The sequence below is a fragment of the Orcinus orca genome, chromosome 6, assembly GCF_937001465.1.
Source record: "Orcinus orca chromosome 6, mOrcOrc1.1, whole genome shotgun sequence".
In the NCBI taxonomy this organism is placed as follows: Eukaryota; Metazoa; Chordata; class Mammalia; order Artiodactyla; family Delphinidae; genus Orcinus; species Orcinus orca.
In genome coordinates this window covers 76519230-76541430 of record NC_064564.1, presented here as the reverse complement: position 1 = coordinate 76541430, position 22201 = coordinate 76519230, and positions in this window count along the sequence as shown.

The following is a 22201-nucleotide window of genomic DNA, read 5'->3' as shown; positions in this document are numbered from 1 at the left end:
TATCTTTAAAAAGGACATAGAAAAACATTTCATTAAATGACTAAATACATTTCTCCTGCTTGTTAAGTTCTCACTAGATCAAACCTTGCTGGAATGCAGACACGATGACTGGAGCTGAAGCAGCCATCTTGGATCATATGAAAGAAAGCAATGGATGGTGAAGCAGCAAGATGACCATGGAGTGAGATGCCAGCTCTTGACTACTAAAATCTTTGTTTTTTTACACCTCAGTCCTGTCCCTGGGTATCCTCTTTGTGTCCAGTGCTCACGTACCTCAAGGTCTGTTTCCTTTATACCAGACATCTCCACCTGCTCAGTGCAACCCTCCTTAGCTCTGAAGTGGCAGTTTCCCTGAGGTAAGGCTGAGATTTCCACTTGGTTCCTGATCCTGCAGGGCAAAGTGACACTGTGGTCTCTCCTGCTTTGAAAGTCACAAGTGGAGAGTGAAACAAAAGCCTCTCTGCTCTTGGATTTCCCCTGGTTTTATCTACACTACCTCCCTGCTACAGAACTGAGGCTAAGGGTGGGGACGACAAGATACATATGTCTAACCTGTTTCCCTACCCCCCCAATTTCTTCTTCCCATAATTCACTGAGACTGCCAGGGACTAGAAGTGTTCCTTTTCCTTACACTGTACCTAGAATTTTCTCCACCCTATAACTTATAAAAGGGCTCCATGATTAAGCCAGCTAGGCCTCAGGTGCTAATGAGAACATGAATTTAGAAATTCCAACTGATCATCTTGCAGTGCACTCAGAAAATATTCTAATTTTCTAGAAAAAGGGGAATTCACCTTTCTTATAAAGCACTAAAGCCCACTGTTTTAGTTGGTGTAGAGACCCCAGGGCAATAGAACTTGGTTAGAAAGATACACCTGGAAATTTAAAAGAAAGTCATCCAAGTAATATCCTTGGAGCCAAGCTCGGTGCCTAGCTGCGTGTTTGCTGAGAGTGAACCACCAGCCATTGTGAGCGTGGCGCCGCAGACACAAAGAGCTAGAGCCCGGGGTCACTCTCTTCAAGAGCCTAGGGTCTATTTGGGGAGACAGCCGCTAAATGCCAAATGAGCTAGGCAGTAGGTGCTTCAGAACAGTGCTTCTCAAGATTAATGTTCATATAAATCTCCTGGGGTTCTTTTAAACAGCAGCATCTGATTCAGTAGATCGGGGGTGGGGCCAGAGAATCTGTACTTCGAACAAGCTTCCACGTGATGCTGATACTGTGAGCACATGGACCTCATTTTGGGAAACAAAGTTAAAGAGGGCCAGGGAAGGAGGAGCCTTCACAGAGAAAGAGGGGATTGAGCTGAGCCCTAAAGAGTAAAGACAATAGAGAGAAGCAGAGGACATACAGAGAGACGGGGGAGAGGGAGAGGGAGAATGAAAGAGGCAGCCCAGGTAGGAGTGATGTTGTGAACCAGTGTTTGGAGGTAGGAATGTCTCCAACATGCCTAAGGGCTGGTGAGCAGATTAATGGAGAAAAGGGTTGGTGATGGGCCTAGGAGAGGAGGTGGGAAAAGAGAAACCAGATTCGGAACAACTCATGAATTGGGTGAATGTCACAAGCTGGCTCTGCCATCAGACTGAAGGCTATCAGTAGGTTTTGAGGCCTTCGCAACATCTGGACAAAGAATGTATTGACCTGATACAGACAGAATCCATACCAGAAAACCTAGTTATTAACAACTTCGTCCTCAGCCTAGCTAAGGAGGCAGGGTTCCAGTAGTCCCGTAAATGAAAAGGAACAAGGCCTGCTCTGGTGCTTCAGCACTGACCAGCCTTTCCCACTCCCAGGTGACCACAGGGCTTCAATAAATTACTTGCATCTTGGAGTCACAGTGATAGCCAGCCCCATAAATCCATTGCCGGCGCTTCTACATATCTCTTCACTTGAAACACAGAGGAGACAGACAGGAGGGGATGGGAGGAGTAGAGTTCTCTGTAGGGAAATATAATACTGAACTTGGAAATCTAAATTCAGGCCATTTTGATCAAAACACAGGAAGCACGAGTCATTATTCTTACCCAGTCTCTTCCACTAATAGATGGCAGGCAGCTGGCCATGGGGCTCTCGTAGGGAGTCAGGTAGTTTTATTTTTAGCTCAGCACAGAAGGGGAAAAGATCCAACCTGTTTACACCAGAGGGGCTGTGCTTGCAAAGCCCTGGGAACGGCTGCCCTGCACTGGTGGCATTTGCTACCTCTCACACATGTAGGTAAGATGACAGAGGTCTTCACCTGCTCCCGGCCTTACCACTGGAGGGCACATTGTTTCTGTCTGGCGCGGCTGAAAGTTACCTACCGGCATGAAATTTGGCTGCCAAGATGTGCTGTCTAAAACAATCCTCGTTACTAGTCTGTTGAAAAATCTGAATATGCAAGAATTTCTCTCTTCTATTTTTATGTCCCTTTCGTACGTTTCCAAGTACCCTCCCCAGCTTCATTCCCTTTGGGTATCCTCTACCCTCCTCTTACTGCTTTTCCTTTGTTGTAGAGAAAATAAATCCATAGTATAGGAAACTAGATGTGCTGCTACCTCCAGGTGGAAAAGTTTGGTTTGCAATCTAGGCCCTGCCTTTACCAGCTTTAGGTCTTGGGCTTTGACATTAAAGCTGTGCTTTTCGGTACTTAGGACTCACATGTGGTTCATGGGTCCCCTCTGTCACTGCACCACTGTCAGTACCACTCAGAAGAGGGCATCCTTGGCAAGTCACATCCTTCCCTTGCCCTTCCAGCAGCTGCACTGGATAGTAGTGTTATTTGGGAGAGTACAAAAGAAGCAGCGATGGGCAGCGGAGGTGTGCGCTCCTCAAACTGGTACCTAAAAGTAGTCAGGATGGGCAAGTGCCCACCCAATGCAATCAAAGGTCCTCAGGGGGCTTCCAAATGCCTCCCGCAGTGGCCTGCCCTCCAGAGAGCAGACAGGAGAGAATAAGACCCTTTTATGGGAGGCCAACACGTTCCCTGAGAAAGGATAATACGTTAACTATACATACTCATTGCTAGGATAATTTGTCATAGTAGCTAACGTGAGAGAGAAGGATTGTGAGGGAATAGGCCATAGGATATGTAAATTTTGTCAGTGAATACAGTTGGTCAACCAGGAAGCAGCATGGAAGCTCTCAGTGTCTGTAAAAAAGTGGCACTGACTCTTTTTGGAAGTGTTGTAAGAAACCTTGCAGAAGCCAACTCCTTTCATGCAGGAGACAAATTACTCCCATTTCACTAATAACTGATAGGTAGTTACAAGGTCCTTGTGCCCCACTTAGAGCCTTTTTCATCTCACTTTGCTTAGTCCAATACACTTTGAAGTTAAAAGAGGCTACTTTTATTTATTGCTCCCCTCTTATATCCCTCACTTCCTGCTGCTTCTACTGGTCATTTCTGGATTTGTCTGTCCACCATGGGGCTCGAGCAGGAACCTTAAAGCACTAGACATGAAAGGGAGAGCAAGGGACAGATGATCAAACATTCTCAGGGACAAAGACAGCCAGACATGAAGAGCAGAGGTCTTTGGGGGCAGAGAACGTAGAAGGCAGTGGAGAAATAAACATGCATAGTATAATGGTGAATACATCCATGTTAGAGTAAACAAACTTGGAATTAACAGTCATTTAATTTTAGAATTTGAATGAGCCCCCAGAAACACTGAGGTCTAAAATCCCACCACCTTCTCTCATACCCTTGAACAGCTGGTAAATCGTCATAAGGTTCACGTTTATATATCTCCCATTTTAAGAAAGTTCTCTCTTATGCTTTCACTGTGTAAACATATATAATGTGATGCACACGTGGTTTTAATTTTACATCTAACATCAAATTTAAAATCCAAAAATAAACTATAGCATATCAAAAGGTCACTTGTAGAATGTTGTTCAAACCCAATCTATGGGGCTTCAGTTACTAAATAAAGACACTCACTTTATCTTGCTTATGTTGATGTCCAGGAGTGTTGTTAAGGTTTATATTTGAACCTTTTAAATTCAGAATGTAAAGACAGGAAAGCTCTGCTTTCTCCAAACTACTTTATCAGCTCAAAATATTAACTATTTATTCAACTCTATTCTCCTCAAATAAAACTAAAAATGTATAGGTAACAAAGATGAAATACCTATAATCCCATGTTTGAAAAAATTCTGCGCTAGGGGATACTTCACAAAGAATTCACGCTTAATAAATATATTTTATAGACTGTGGGCAGATATCTAAAATAAAATAGATTAAATGTCTCTTGCTATTAAAGAATCTCTCAAAAATTATTAATAAATAAATATTTTCTCTGGTTTCCCAGGCATTTTATATATTGCTCTCCATTTTTAGAAAGTTTCAACATGTATTTTCCTTTCAAAACCAGCTGGTTTATGAAAAAGGAGGAAATCAGCCATGAGAAAGAAGGAAATTCTATCATTTGTGACAACATGGATGGAACTTGGTGGCATTAATAAAGGGAATTATTTGAATCATTCAAATAATTCCATTTTAACTTATTATTGGCATTGCAACTCTGCATTTTTTTACTAGTTGTTCCAGGAATAATAGTATATACATCCTTAACTTTTCACAGTCTACATAAAGTTAATGTTGTATTACTTCACATAATACATAGAAACCTTAAAATCATATAGGTTCCTTTAATTTTGGCAAACTGGGTGCTATAGTTGTTACCTATATTATATTGAAATACATTTTAAAATCACAAGACAATGTTCTGATGTTTTGTTTTAAATAGTCCTATTTGTTTTTAAAAAATTAAATAGAAAAAATATTTTATATTTACCAAGATATTTACCATTTCTAATATTCCTTACTCCTCAAAGATCCACATTTTCTTCTTGTATCATTTCCCTTCAGGCTAAAGGAATTCTTTTAGCGTTTCTTGTACTGAAGTTCTGTTGGCAATGAATTCTCTTAGATTTATTTAATCTGGAAGTGTTTTTATTTTACCTTCCTTACCGGAAAGTCATTTTTTGTTGAATACTGAGTTCTAAATTGCCATATGTTTTCAGAGATGTTCAATAAGTATCAGCCCAGCTAATCCCTTTGGTTTTCATGCCCTGGCCATGTGATTACTTCCGGAATAATTTACTGATTGTTTTCAGTTTTTAAAAAGTGCCCTACCCAATTTCCAAAAGCCAGCACCTGCATCTCTTTGCCTACTCTGCCCACGTGCACAGCAGATGGAGACAGACCAGGTATTACCCCTTCCAGGAGCAGTGCTACCGTACTAGCAGCCTGGGTATACAAACATCACAGCTCAGTCCCTCTGGGGTGGGTGACTTAATGCTGAGGCATCTGCTCTATACCAATGCTTCTCAACCCTCAAGTTGTGAGGTACCAGTTTTTTGTTTGTTTCTGACCAATATTTTTGTAAAATACCATAAAAATCAATGTGTATTTCATGACAATGTCAACTTGCTATAAGCGTTTATAAACATTTGGCCTCAACTTTTGGATTTATCTCACTGTTAACTGGTAACAAGCAGTTCGTGAAGTAGCACCAGGTTGCTCACTGTAGTAACTGGCTTCATAAACACACCCCTTATTGGATTTATTTCCTTCCCTGTCTCACTTCTCCACTTCCCTACTGGCGTGTTTTGGGATCACCTCCCAAATAAACTATTTGCTCTCAAATGCTTGCCTCTGGTCTGCTTCTGGAAGAATCCAGTCTAAGACACAAGGAAATCCAGCTAAAGTATCAAATATAACACTAATTGGAGTGGTTAGTACTGTCAATAAACAAATTAAAATGTTCTCTTCTACTCAATGAAAAAGAAACTCATAAATTTGAGATGTTAAACCACTGACTAGAATCCCTGAAGTTGAAAGAAGAAAGAAACTAAAAACAAACGTGACTCAGACCCATAATTGCATTCCAAAGTGGGGAAAAGATCTGATCTCAGAATTCTGATTATATGCTGCTACCGTCCATCTGGTAAAAGAATGCCATTTTCTTTGTGAGTCATGTGATTTGATGATTTCCTTCATAATGTCATAGTAAGCCATCAAAACAATAACTTTTTTTTTCCCTTTGGCTCGAATAGTAGCTTATAATTGGACATGAAATGTTTCTACATCAGTTAAAATAAACATAGTCCCTTCCTTTTTGTCCTAAGATGACCTTTTTCCTTGTGCTTGACTGTGATCCTTCAGTTGGGAAAAGAATGAGTGTAAGGACCAGAGTGCAAAAATGTAATTTGAATTTGAGTTTTTAAAGGTAGAGTGCCCAGGACAAGTTATTGGTATAGAAAATATCTTTTTATTAGTGGTGTGTATTATATAGGGAAACTCAGCAAGCTTTTAGCATCATGTAATAGAAAGTATATGACTTTTGAGTTTCAATCCTGACTGCTCTGGCTTGAATTCTAATCTTGCCAGTCACCACGTATGTGACGTGTGTAAGTTTCTGTAATGGATCTAGTGACTATATCTCTCTCTTAGGAATATTGAAATTTAAATAATATAATGATGTATTTGAAAATATCTGGCTCAGTTGAAGAGATAAAGGAATCAAAGATTACTTCAATGCATAGTTCTCTGATTTTTGTAAGTGGGAAAAAAAGCATGTGAAAGAAAAAGTATCACATGATATTAGGGGTTAAGGAGTATTCCGGTAAAGGTAATAATTGTCTAGTGTTGTTTATCATTGTTCTACCAGATAAAATTTGCCAGCCCAAATTCCCCCTTCTCTGTCAACCAGAAGGGAGCTAGCTTAAATGGAGTACAGTGCATTGAACAGGAGCCTCTGTGGCTTTTTTTGATTGTGCTCTGTGGAATGAAATGGGGCTCGAAAAAAAGAAAATCAAAGTAATGGCTGCATATGAGGCCACAAGGACACTCAATGTAACCACATCATAAATCATCAAAGAGAAATGCCAGGGAAGATCTATGCTTCTAGGACAGCTCGCTTCATTTAATATATCTGATGCTGCCATAATAGCGACTCTTTAGTTCCCCCTTCCCTCTGTTCAGTGGTAGTTGTCCTTCTGCTTGACCATGCATCCCTGGGAGAGTCGTCTCCTGACTAGGAGATGCGTACAACTGTCCGTGAGTTATGGGTTCTTAGCCTGGAAAGCCTTGTTTCAGTTCAGTAGTGTTCAAAGTGGCAGTGAAGATCAACCAAAAGCACAGAAGGAAAAAAAGGACCCTTGGAAAAGCTGGTTGAATAAAAGAGTGGTTGCTTGATAAGAATTCCTTCACTTTCTGCTGTGTTTCTTTAATAAGGAACAAATAATGAAAGAACTAGTTTTGGAGAATAATTAAAAGAATATGACAATAGTGATATAAATAGTCACGAGGACGCCAATTTAAGAGCCCAAATGTGGTATGTCACCGTCTTTTACAATCATAAATGGGTCAGGATGAAATCTTCATAGTGTAGTTTGAAGCCAGTGAGTTAAAATGATCAAATATATTTTCACCTGAAATCAGAGTTGTAAAACAATATACAACCTACAAAATTCCTTAGGATTTGACGAATCCATTAGGACTACTCACAGCCATGAAGCCGTACCAAAAGTTTAAAAGCTTTAGTCCTTCTCAAGTTGGTAGCTACATCTCCCACTAGAGATCTATTCATGCACAAAAGAGATTAATAAATTTAGCTTAGAATTTGAGAGCAAAAATTGATCAAAATACAAAGGCTCCTCCCAAAAGAAAATTATGAGTGAGTAAAAATAGAATAAGTAGCATTAGTATTCTGATTTTACTTCATGCACTACTCATGAGTCCTTCATAAAGAAACATTCCAATAACACAAGGAAACATTCCAATAACACAAGGGATCCAACGTAAGCCTACAAAAGGAAAAAAACTAAAAGCTGAGAACAGAAAGCATTACAAGAGGGTAACGGAAGCAGCCAGGGTAGCTGGTTAGAAGCAGCAGTTATAATAAATATATTTCTTGATGAGGTGCACAGTCAAACCTTTTTCTTGATTTGTAGCTACAAAAGCAAGGTAGATTTACTTATTCTCATTCAAAGCATTCACTTTATCTTCCAAAGGACCAAGACAGCAACAGCAGAAAGCAAAACAATGCTCTGAGGATATGAAGCATTCAAGTTCCCTTTAAAATTCATATAGCAGCTCCTGAAATTTTTACTATTTAAGTGATTCCATCAAAATTCTCTTTTCCTGTCTGGTTGAGTTCATTTAAATTGATCGCCAGTGGAGTTAATCATCACAAGTCAGAACTTACACTCTGACTGTAACATGATTTAATGCTTACTCTTGACCTCCTCTCTTCTCCTTTTAAAGGACACACCTGGCCCCATAGTTGGAAAGCCCGTGAGGATTCCTTCTGTCTCTTGAGGAGGAAGCAGAGCAATGAGCCTTGTTACCGGTAGCTTGCAGCCAGTCTCTTCCGGCCTGCTGTAGTATACTGGGGGACCAAAGTCAACAAAACTAGAAAGCCCCAGTTGGGTGGCAGATGTGAAGGTTAGCCCTTTTAGCCTTTGCACGCCACTAAAATCTCTTCAGACATTCAATCGCAGGCATTACCTTCACGCCACAAGTTTGCATTTGCTTTTCGGAGCTGACAACGCGTCAATTCCAACTCCACATAGAATCTCCTATCTTATAGGCTACATTTTTTAGCATATCCTAGATTACTGACATTTACGTAGAGGTAAGACTTTAGAGAAACTCCGTTCATGGTAGGACACAAAGCCCATGCCTGAGTGGTCTGCTGTTTAATTCAAAGTCCCCAGTTAGTACCGAAGCCTCGGTTCCATTCTCACTGAGATCTGCGAAGGAGTTGACTATTCCCTGTAACAGTCATGGGAACATAAAGCCAGCAACACACAGACCTTCCCTCCAGCTTCTTTGGTCGCATACTGCTTATAATTCAGGGAAGCTGGCCGCGTGCAGCATACTAGCCAGGAGAGGCAACTTCCAACAGATAGAAGATTTGGTTCAGCACTTTCGTATTTCTCACCTCACACTTAGTCACTGAGTTTAGCAGGAACCCCCCTGCTGAGTATTCAGAAGAAAAGATAGAGGTGAAAGCCCAGTACTCCCAGGACTAATCATTTGTTCATGTACCTCCACCCAAAGTGCTAAGCCAGACAACTATGATGATTGAAAGAAAGATACACCAGTCTCCACACATACAGGGACTAAATGATCGAGGAGGTTACAATAGGGACAACAAGCCATCCAACCTAGGGAAAAAAAAAAAAAGACAACGTAAGACTATGGCCTCAGAGGATTAGCAGAGAGGAAGACTGATGTCTCTGAAACTAGTCAAGAAAACTTGGGGAAGTCCAAAGAGTTTGCATAGATCTGGTCCAAGTTCTGGTTAGGCCATGTCTTGGCTATGTCATTTTTAATAAATTGTTTAACCTCTCTAAGACTAAGTTTCTTATTCTGTAAAATGGGGGTGATAATACCTACTGCAGTGTGCATAGAGGAATAAAATGATGATGCATAAATGTTAGCTAGAATGACATAAATGTTACCAGAGCAGGGATAATGAAGACCTAAACAGAAGCCACATGTTAATCTAATGGGGTCAGAGGTTACGACACTGAGTGATGACCTTAAAAATGGTATAACGAGGCCTATTAAGTGTGAGCCTTAGATATTCAGCCAAAGAGTTTGGGTTTGGAGTACGGAATAACCAAGATTCACAATCATGTGGAAAATATAAAAGAAGAAATGTTTTTTATGGTTAGGTTGGAGGTGATGAATAACAGTACCTTTTATGATACTTACTATGTCCCAGGCACTGTTTTAAGTGCATTAAGCATTATCTCAGTTAATACTACAGAGGAAGAGCAGGGAATGGCTGGCTCAGGGAAAGCTGAGAGGCAAAGGGAGGAATCTAGTGGTGAGGGGATAAGAAGCTTGAGTATCACAGTGGCTATATAGAGAGAAATGGAGAAATATGGTAGACACTGGGAATGGGGACAAGAGAGCAAAGGGTCACCGTGGTTGACACCAGAAGGCTAGAGAATATGATTCCTCAATTAAGATGAAGAGTCATGGAAAGCAGTTTGTAAGAGAACATTCTACTGACAATTCCCTTTTCTTGTCAACCTTGATTCAGTTCTTCAGCCCCCTCTACTCCTTAGCTTTTCACACATTTTGTGTGACTGTTGGAAGGAATCCAGGTGAATCTTTTACATTTTTTTGACCTTGTGCACATGCTTCAAGGCCCTCTGCTACATTTTCGGTTGTTGATTTCCTCCACTTACCCTAAAAATTGATATAGGTGCTCTTTTGATTTTTCAATTTGCACCATATCTTCAGGTACTAATTCCACAAAGTACATGAGAAAACTCCAAAGAGGCAAAAAAAGAATTCATGTGTGACTTATTGAGAAAACCATTAAACTAAGTCATTCTCAACTTCCCAGAAGGAGAAATAATGAGAAATAGATACTACAGTATAGAAAGAGTGGGAAAAAAATGTTTCTGAGCTGAGAGACATTCCGGGCTTCTCATTCCACAATAATTCTTTTACAGAAAAGTCATCAAGTGCTGAAAATAGAGGTTTGTTCATAGATATGTGACAGACCCTTCCTAAGTGACAAGATGGGTCATAATTTTAATGAATATTGTGACACACCCATCAATTATCCTTGAATATGAATGTGACCGTGTGAGTGTGCAAAAGCTGGAGAGTGGGTAATTTCAGTCAGCATATTCCTGCACATCTGTCAACAGCTGTCAGGAATCTAAATGACCCATACTAGATAAAATTAATTTTGTGTCTATAAAGAATCTCACCTGCACATTCAAAACACCTTGGGCTTAGAAGCATATGGAGAAAATTACAGAGCAGCCCACAGTAAAACACTGCATTGAAGCACAGTAATGGGGAAGCGGGGGGGACAACTTGGAATTCAGAGCTAAAGAAGTTAAAACTATCAACGGAAGCTTGTGTTGTCATGGAAACCTAATGCAACTGAGGAGCCAGGGAAGCCATCACTTAGCTATATCACACTGAAAGGTACAGATGCTATTCAGAACAACTGGAATTGACTGGACAGATGACTCCAAGGAACCAGTAACTGAGTTAGTGATGGGTCTAAAAATTACAAATAAAGGATTGGCATAATGAAGGTAAGGAATAGAGAACTCAGGTGGTCCCAAGTAGAAAAAAGAAAATCCCTTCAGGCACAGGTAGAGTTGTATAGGAAAAGAAGAGATGAGAAAAAAGTAATTAGGATTGGTTGGATGTTCTAATAAAATTAAGGATAACCATTTAGGTTATATAATAAAGGAGGGAAATTGAAAAACAAGTAAAGAACATGCTTTCATTACAGTATTAATCACATTATAATGTATTAATTGCTAATATATTGACTTTCTATAGACTATGAGCTTCTTTAGCAAGAGTCTGGCTGTGTTTTTCATTACCCCTCCAGCCCCCCCACTCTTAGTAGGCCCAGCACAGTGTAGGCACTCAACCAATGTTTGTCAAATGGTAATAATGCTACTATTTATTTAAAAGTGGACTGTGGTACAGTTACTGTAAAAGTTGTATTCATTTGCTATGGCTGCCATAACAGAATGGCATAGACTAGTTGGCTTTGACTACAGAAACTTATTTTCTTACAGTTCTGGAAGCTTGAAGTCCAAGATCAAGGTGTTAACAGATTTGGCTTCCTCTGGGGCCTCTCTCCTTGGCTTATAGATGGCTGTCTTCTTTCTGTGTCCTCATGGCCCTTTTTCTGTGCAAGTATCCTTGGTGTATCTTCCTCTTCTTATAAGGACACTAGTCATGTTGGATTAAGGTCCCACCATAAGGGTCCCATTTGAACTTAATCACCTCTTTTAATACCTTATCTCCAGTGTAACGTGGTTACACTCTGAGGTACTGGGGGTTGGGACTTTAACATATGAATTTTAGGTTGAATTCAGTCCATAACACAGTACAGGTGACTCAAAAAACATGAGTTTGAACTGCTAGGGTCCACTTATACACAGATGTTTTTCATTGAGTACTACATAACTACACAGTTAGAGGTTGGTTGAATCCAAGGATGCAGAATCACAAATACAGTAATTGAACATCATGGATTTTGGTATTCAAGGCAGGTCTGGAACCAATCCCTTGTGGATATTACAAGATGACTGTATATAGCTTATTTTGTTCAATCATCACCACAATCTTAGTATTGCTATTTTGCAGAAGAGGCAATTTGAATCTCGGAAAGATTAAGTAACTGGTCAGTGGTCACACAGCTAGCAAAGAGCCAAATGAGGATTTAAACATAGGTTTACTGACCTCAAAGCCCTCATTCTTTAAAATGTACTCCAACAGAAGAATAAAATGGAAGTTAAGGGTGAACTGCAAAAGATAAACTGATAGGTGTAGTACTATCATCATCATTAGATTTAGAATATAAAGGTAACCTAAAGATACTGTGGGACTCTTTCATCTCACAGAAGGAGACTGAGCTTCAGGAAGGGAAGTTTTGTCCCTAAAGATTCATTTTGTGTCTAAAATTTCCAGTCCTGTTTCCTAAGAATTGCTCCCTCAGTCAACATCAGGTAAATTCTTCCAGTCTCCAGGTGAAAGACTAGAGACAGGGCTTCTGAGAAAAGAAACAAAGAACACATTGAAGCCAGCCTCATGCAGTGCAAAGCATGGCATGGAAATCTGTACAAAGACGGGACTATCTTTTACCTCTAGGAACCTATGTTTTCATGGTGCTAAAAACATGCTTTGTTGTGGCTTTTTTTTTTTTTTTTTTTTTTTTTGCGGTTCTTGGGCCTCTGACTGCTGTGGCCTCTCCCACTGCGGAGCTCCCACTGCGGAGCACAGGCTCCGGGCGCACAGGCTCCGGGCGCACAGGCTCAGCGGTCATGGCTCGCTCCGTGGCATGTGAGATCTTCCCGTACCGGGGAACGAACCCGTGTCCCCTGCATCGGCAGGCGGACTCTCAACCACTGCGCCACCAGGGAAGCCCAGCTTTGTTGTGTTTTTTGCTTGCTTTGAAAGTTTTTAAAACCAAAGCTGCTCTTTTTCTGCTAATTTCTTCTCGTTCATTTAAATATAATGTCTCTAGAATTAAGTGGCAAAATTGCCCTGTGTTTTCCTGAAAAGAAAAAAAAAAGGAAATGACTTTAAAAATTCCAATCAGTCCACTTGATTCTCCTACTAAGGAAGTGGTGATTTATTTTTCCATTGGTAGAGATTTAGGAGGCCCCCAGAAAATCAGCCACTCTCCAGGCCTTTCCCATTTGATGAGGACTCATGAGGCCCTCATTTATAAACTGATGCAGAGAGAAAAGGTGGCAGCTGACAAATTGTATTTCAGGCTCTAACTGTTGCTTGCTCTCCATTACCTTTGTAAATTTTCAACTATAACAATCCCATTTGTGGAATCCTCCTCATGAGGAACAAAGGGTCTTTAAGAAGAAAATTTATCCTGCAGGCTTATAGGCACCTGAAATGAACAGATTGATTGGGAGGTCCACCATATTGGGCTATGTGGAGCCCCAGAGTCCTCTGCATGGCTCTTGGCTCAATCAGCATATCTTGTCAATTAACAGGGTATGTTCCAGGGAGTTTTGTGCTGCTTGTTGGGGCTCTTTACTTTCTGTAGCCCCACTATTCCTTCCTTCCTCGACCCACTAGACTCTCTCATGAGATCTAGAGTTTGCTTCCTGAAGCAGAATTGGGAAGGACCCAAGAATTTTCCTCAAATTAATGGCTCTACAGCTAAATGGAACTGATCTAACAGAACTCTTTGAGGATGGATATGCCCCCTCTCCCAGCAAGGGAGTTTGAAAAATTGGTAAACTCTAGACATTCCTAAAAAATGATCTTGCTGCCTTGTAATTCATAGCACACAGCACTCAATGAAATGAGATGAGGCCCTGTTATAAGGCATCTAGCCATGGAGGGGATTATGTTAGAGACAAGGCCATACAAGGCAACACTTGCAGCACTTGGAGAATCATGATTTGGGAAGGATGGAAGCAAGAGGGAGGTGCCCAAAGGGAAGCAGGGAAGCTCTCAAGGTAATTCTGTAAACTCCAGCATTTACTGAGCACCAGCTCTGTTCCAGACAGTGTGCTGCAATCTGGGCTTAGTGCTAACATAACTAATGCACAGTCCCATCCTGGGAAGTGGTCAGGGCTGAAATCAAACTTTTTTTTCCTGCTTTTTCTTCAGATGAAATTTCAATCATGAATACAGTGGCATATATTATAAATTCAGAAAATCCATAGCAAATCTTTGACATAACTAGCGCAATCGTGAGAATATGCTTTTCTCCCTAGTTACAACTCTCCTTCATAGTCTTTCAAGTGATATTGGTCACCTTAGATGTTTAAAAAGGGATCTTTGAATTCCCAACAAATGATTCCATTCTCAATTTATGAGTTACATGAGAAATATATATATAGTCAAGTGTTTCTACATATTGTATAGAAGCCAAAATTTTTTTAGATCACAATTTAAGAGTTCAGATCTTACGGTTAAGGAATTGAGAGTGGAAACTAGGCAATTTTTGACCATCCCCATTTTGTAAGAGAAAGGGTGGACTGTGCGCACCTCCAGAGGGAAGCGCTTCAGCACAGAGAGCCTCTTCCTTTCCTCTCCGTAGGTTCATCCCTGGCTTCAGTAGAGCTCAAACCCTGCCTATGACAAACAAGAGCTTGAGCAATTAAATAATTACTGTGTCTGCAAGCTCTACAGAGAAAAGGCAAAATGCTAGGCATTGACAGACACCAAATTAGAATAAAAACTACTTTCACTGAAATTATAAGGTGCATCCTGTTTCTTGTCAACCCGTCCCAGCTAAGAGAAGAGACTGTAAGTAATCTAAGAGAAAAAGCAAAATGAATGACACTCACGGTGGCCAGGCCAAAACAGGGTGTCTTGAGAACAAACAAAGAAGCCACTTCGTGGAGAAATTAAAGCTCCTCTTCACAGCCTCTAAAGAGGAACTCTGAATGTTTTCTTCTCTTACTGACACACTTGTTCTCTTCTCAAGAGTTCATTTCAATCCTTACAGCTACTGTCATTCTTTTTGTTCTTTGCCAAGACAGCTGGATAGTTTAAAAGTCATTTCAGACTGAAGTTAAAGATCTGTCTTATCCCAAGTTTTGCTTCACTTGTCTAGTGTCATATTTTCTCTTTAGAAAGGTTTAAGTGGTGAACATAAGAGAGTGAATTCGAATTATTATAGTCATTCTTTTAATTTTAAATGAATATCAACTTTAAAAGACTAGACTGGCATTGGACCAGTCTAGTATAAAAACTGGACCATTGGTATTAGAGTCATCTGGGGATTATTATTTTATATAATAGCTTTATCAAGAAGCAATTCATATACCATACATTTCACCTGCTTAAAGTGTGCAATTCAATGATTCTTACCACATTCACAGAGTTACACACCATCAACACAATCAATTTTAGGAGATTTTCGGCATTCCCCAATTAAACCCCACACCCATTAGGAGTTGCTCTCCATTTCCCTCCAACCTCCTCGGCTCTAGGCAACAACTAATCTATTTTCTGTCTCTATGGATTTGCTTATTTGGGGGCATTTTGTATAAATGGAATCATAAAATATGTGGTCTTTTGTGACTGAGTTCTTTCACTTATCATAATGTTTTCAAAGTTTATCTTTGTTGTAGCATGTATCAGTACTGCATTTCTTTTTACTACTGAACCCCAGTCCATATTTTAAAAAATCCATTTATCAGTTGACAGACATTTGGGTTGTATCCACTTTGGGACTATTATGAGTAATGCCGCCATAAACATTTGTGTACAATATTTTTTATAGACATGTGTTTTTAATTCTCTTGGGTACATATCTAGGAATGGAATCATCTGGTAACTCTTTGTTAACCCTTGAGGAAGCGGCTGCACCATTTTCCATTCCCACCAGCAGGATGTGAAGATTCTAATTCCTACACATCCTTGCCAACACTTGTTATTATTGGTTTTTTTTAATACAGCCAGCTTAGTGGGTGTGAAGTGGTAGCTCACTATGGTTTTGATTTGTACTTCCCTGACATTTGGGATTAGTATTAAAATGCGTATTCCTGGGCTACGACCTGACCCTGAATTAGAATCAATGAGTATGCATTTTACTGAGACTCATATATCAATTATTTATTCCTGCATAACAAATATTTATTCTCTCTCATAGTTCTTATGGGTCAGATATTTAGAGGAAGCTTAGTTGAGTATTTCTGGTTTGGTATCTCATACCATTCTGTTAGATATCAGCCAGGGCTGCAGAAATTTGAAGGTTTGACTTGGACTGGAAGATCCTCTTCCAGGGTCTGCTTTGAGGGCATGCAATTTATGCAGTCACACAAGACACCATGCTCAGAAGGGTTTTGCACACTTGATTTAATGCACTGCTGTTGCCATCTTGATTGTCTTATATAACTTGTCATCTTTGAACTTGTGCTTTGTAAGTAAAGTCCAATGAGACAAGGGAGCATGTGTGAACAGAGGAGATCTGTGCAACATGTGTGTCTGTGTTCCTTGGGGCTCCATTTGCATTTGATGATTATAATACATATCAATATAGAACTCTGGTGGACCTGTCATGTGTGAGAGTTCAGTGGGACTCAAAGTCAGTACAAGATAGGCATGTTATATTTATGACTGTGTAAATTGAGGTTCTGACAGTCCAGAGAGGCCACACTTTCTGTTAGAACCAGAACTTGCTATGAACACAGCAAAGACTGCTTTTGGCCCTGGAGGTGAAGAAGGGAAAGAGAGGAGGAATAAAGCTGTTGGGATGACCAAAGCCATAGAGTGCACGATGGGCCTCCTCCCTGTTCCCTTTCAAATTTCTAGGAAAGCTACCAAACTCACTAGATGCTTTGCAAGAGTGAGTCTTTTTTTGTGAAAATCTGTAAAAGGTTTTAGTTTGGAGTATGGGTGGATATGGGAAAAGAGACAGATAGCACAAATGGGCACAGACATAAGGGATAGAGGTGACCAGGAAGAGTTTTAGCTTTTAGGACTAACTGAAATCATGAAGACGACTTTGGACTGTCACTGGCCATGGAATAGGGGGATCTGAGTTTGAGTCAACTTTGAGATCTTCAAGGGTCATGGAAACCTCAGTTTACCCCTGAGTTTTATTTATAAATTCTGTACACTGGACATAATGCATAGCTTCTTGATTCCAAACGAGTAATGCCTACTTATCATTTATCTCCTATATTTAAACATCTTGTGATGACAGATATTTGAGGCATATATCATTGCATCTTTAAGAGGCATGTAGAAATGATGCTCACTTTCTAGATAGGAAGAACAAGAATATCCCATACTCTGAAGTAAGTGTGTCACATTGCTTGGGTGTTCCCAAGATCTCAAGTTTTGCCTGCTGTTCGGGGCAAATTTGGGCAAGAGATCACAATGCTGAGCCTAACTGAAATCCACTGATCCCCCAACCCTAGTGTTAGCTAAACCTGAGGGACGGGGAAAGGAGGAAGACCTTGCTGAGGCTGTGGGAGAGCTGCTGGGGACTTAACAACATGAAACATTGGTATTTGAGGAACATGAGGCAAAAGGAAAGAGGGAATGCAATGCTCTGGTCTCTAGGTACAATTGCTGCTGAGTCTTGGCATGGCTTGCCCTGTAGCCCACTGTCATTCACTAATTGGCAGAATTTCCTCCTTGTTATGCTGGCTCCATTGAAAACCCACTGCAGGAGCAAACCTGCTTGTCAAAGCACTGGCTCCAGCGATGCTGTGGCTCTTCAACCTGCATGGCCTTCATGCCTCAAAAACGCTGGGTACAGCAGGACGCTGTACACAACCAGGCCAGCAAGCACCAGACTCAATGAGACAAAGGATCTCGCCTCTGCTCAGTTGAGCCTCACTGACAAGCCCCTGCTTTGCTGTTTCAAATGACCAGCAGAAAGGCGACCGACCACAGCTCTGAATCAGAAGCTTTTCTTCTTGTACACGAATTGCAAGAGCAAATTGCTTAGGAAGAAAACTGTTCTTGCAATTTATTTTATATTTCAGAATCAGTGGATTATTTGTTAGTGAGGAATATTTATTGTTAGTTTAACCTGTATTACATTAAGGTGGCTATAAATTTGGCCTTATACCTATTTTTAATGTAATTGCACATGTGCTTTGACCTGCAATCCCATATAACTCAACCTGCACTTTGGCTTCTAGACTCATCTACCCAATTGTTTACTCAACCCTTCAGTTTGGAGGCTTAAAGGGCATTTCAAACTAAACACATCTAAAACCAAACTCTTAATTTCCCGTACACTCCTGTCCCACCCATCCGGCCAAACCTGTCTTCATCTCATTAAATGTTACCTCCATTCATTCTGTCGCTTGGGCCAACACTTGTGATCAACCCTTGTACTCTGCCCTTGACCAACCTTTGTCTAGAAGGATCCCTGTCAATATGGTCACATACCTCGCTCCTTCAGGTCACCCATGTGTCATAGGAGTATTTTTTGGATCCATCTCCTAAAACAAAGGAAATAAAAGCAAAAATAAACAAATGGGAACTAATTAAACTTAAAAGCTTGCACAGCAAAGGAAACCATTGACAAAATGAAAAGACAACCTACTGAATGGAAGAAAATATTTGCAAATGATATGACCAATATGGGGTTGATATCCAACATATATAAAGAGCTCATACAACTCAACATCACAAAAACAAACAATCTGATTAAAAAATGGGTAGAAGACCTGAAGAGACATTTTTCCAAAGAGGAAATGCAGATGCAACAAGCACATGAAAAGGTGCTCAACATCACTAATTATCAGGGAAATGCAAATCAAAACCACAATGAGATATCACCTGACACCTGTCAGAATGACCATCATCAAAAAGAACACAAATAACAAATGTTGGGGAGGACATGGAGAAAAGGGAACCCTTGTACACTGTTGGTAGGAATGTAAATTGGTGCAACCACTATGGAAAACAGTATGGAGGTCTCTCAAAGAACTGAAAATATAACTGCCATATGACCCAGTAATTCCACTCCTAGGTAAAAAACACTAATTTGGAAAGATACTTGCACCCCAATGTTCATAGCAGCTATATATATATATATATATATATATATATATATATACACACACACACACACACACACACACACACACACACACACACATATCATTCCAAAACTTGTTTTTTCACTATTAGGTTTTTAAGATTCATCCATCTTGTTGCATAACATTCCATTGTATGAATATGACCTAATTCCACTATCCTATAAACAGGCACTTGGGATGGTTCCAATTTATCCTTTTACAGACCGTGCTGCAATGAACACTCTTTTATTTCTATCACAGTGCACACCTGGAAGAGAGTTTCTCTGAGGGGATATAACTAGGAGTGGAATTGCTGGGTTGCAGGTCATGTAAACATCTATTTTATAAGATAATGACAAATTGTTTTGGGAAGAGTTCTTGCTAATTTGCATTCCCACCAGCAGTATATAAAGTGTATGTTGATCCATATTCTTGCCAACACTTGGTATTTCAGACTTCTTTTTGAAAATTAATAGGTGGAAAATAATACTTGACTGGGGTCTCAGTTCACATTTTCCTAGTTGCTAATGAGACTGGACAACTTCTCAAACGTTTGTTGGCCATTCAGGTTTGTTCTTCTAGGAAATACCTATTCATGTCATTTATCCATTTATCTATTTAGCTGTTTTTCTTTTTTCTTTTTTTTTAAAATGCATAGATCTTCCTTATATACTTGTTATATTCATTGCAAATATCTTCTCACCTGTTTTTTTGGAGGGGTGGTTATTTTTTTCACTTTTTTATTGTACTGCTTGAAAGACAGAAGTTTTTAATTTTAATATAGGCAAGCTTATTAATCTTTTATTTGATGTTTAGTGCTTTTTTATTTAAGAAACTTTTTCCTTATTCCACTATCAAAAAGATATTCTTCTATCATTTCTTCTAAATGCTCTAAAGATTTGCCTTTTACGTATAAGCCTTTAATCTTTGTAGATGGCATGAGGTAGGGACACAATTTTATTTTTTCCCATATAGATAATGGTCTCAGCAACATTATCAAATAGTAACTCTGTAATATATCATGTATTGATAAATGTGTGTATCTGTTTCTAGGCTTTTTCTTCTGTTTATAACAGAGGCCGTACCAATACCACACTGTCACAATTAGTAAAGCTTTATAATAAGTATTGATATGGGTGGGGCAAATCCTACTACCCCATTGTCTATTCTTAGCTTTTTGTTCTTTGATATACATTATGGATATACATTATTTCAAGTGTCTCTAAAAATTCTATTGTGGTTGTTTTTTTGTTTATTCTTTACTAGAATGCATTGAATCTATAGATACTATTGGGAAGGATTAAAATCTTTATGATATTGGATCTTCCAATCTGTATATCTGATAAATTTCACAATTTAAGTATTCTTTAATGTCTCTTCATAAAGTTTTATAATATCTCCAAAGAGGTTCTGCATAATTTTTGTTAGATTTATTTCCAAGGATCTTATATTTTTTATTGCTATTTTAAATGTCATGCAGTTTTAAAAACAACAAAGTTAGCCAGTACTTAAAAATGCAATTAATGTTTGTATATTGATCTTACATATGCTCATTTTGCTTTATTCTCTTATTTATTCTAATAAATAACATAAATCAACAACCTTCAAGTAATGAACATTTTATTACTCTCTTGGTAATTTTCATGCCTTTAGTTTTTTTTCTTCTTGTCTTATGGAACTGACAAGGGTCTTCACTAAATGTTGAATGTATGCAGTAAAGTGAGTATCCTTATCTTGATCTTAATTTTAAAGACAGTACCTTCAGTATTTCTCCATTAAGAATGAAGTTTTCTCTAGGTATTTTTAAATAATATTTATCAAGATAAAAATGTTTTCTTCTATTCCTAGATTACTAAGTTATCTTTAAATTGAATAGGTGTTGTATTTTATCAAATGATTTTTCTGCTTAAATGGAATTGGTATATAGCTTTTTTTTTCTTTAATTCATTAATATGATGAATTACATTCATAGTTTTTCTAATGTGAAACCACTCTTGGCATTCCTGAGATAAACTCAGTTATATCTGTGATATAATAGTTTCTTTATATGCTGCTGATTTTGGATTGATAGTATTTTGTTTAGGCTTTTACTTCTATGTTCACAAAAAAAGTAATATGGTTATAAACAATGTACCAGGTTGTGTTTTACAGTTAGAGTGTATTGTTGGTTAACTGCAGAATCTGTATGGTGACAAATACTTAATGGCCACTCAGCAGATACTTTCGATATTGATGATGAAAGTAGAGGAGTTGACAGAGTGTCTTTCTATATTAGAAAAATGCCCATTTAAGACTATGGTTTAGAAGATAAAGGAAAGTGATTACAGAGTCCATCATAGACACTGTAACATAGCAAGTCCACAGATCTCCAAATAATAGTTATATGGCCAATAGAGAATAAAAATATTTTCAAAGCAGGATAATATCTAAGTTTCTGAAATACAATGGAAAAAATTATTTTGGGGAGTGGGATGTCTTTGTTCACAGAGTAGAATTTCCCGACCTTAAACAGAATAGCCTGTCTCTCCAAGAATACATTTCACTGAGAGCCCCTAATGCTGCAGTGGAAATTCAAAGGGACAAGGTAATTGACTGTTCCCTCAATTCAGTGTGTCACTTGTTACTATAATAATGACACTCACTGTCCTCCTCATATACCTTGCCTTTCACCTTGCCTCAAACATCAGAATTTATATTTGTTTCTCAAATTGATTTTATATCTGAATTACAACAGAAATCATCTCATTTTTAAGAACTTGGTTATAGTGCTATCACACTAGTCTTTCTTCATCTTTCTTTGATTTAATCATTATTTCAGGACTTCATATTATTGTTCTGTTATCAGTTTTTGTACTATGTTATGATATTCCTTTGTGACTTGCTTTCATATACTAAAAGACATGCAATGAATCAAAAATCAACACTATAAAATGACAACGCAACTTCAGAATAGATAAGCAACTAAAAAAACAAATAAAATATGTAAGGCAGAAAAATAAATACACATCTACTGATGGCATGGTCATACAGTCTAAGGACTCAGGTTATTTTACAAGTAACAATGACCCTGAAATTAAGAAATGGCAAGAAAAATCAAAAGAACATATGGGCCATGAAATTTTACCTCCAAAAAGGAGAGAATTTCTCATATTAGTGTTCTCCCAATGTCTTATTTTTATCCTTCAGCTTC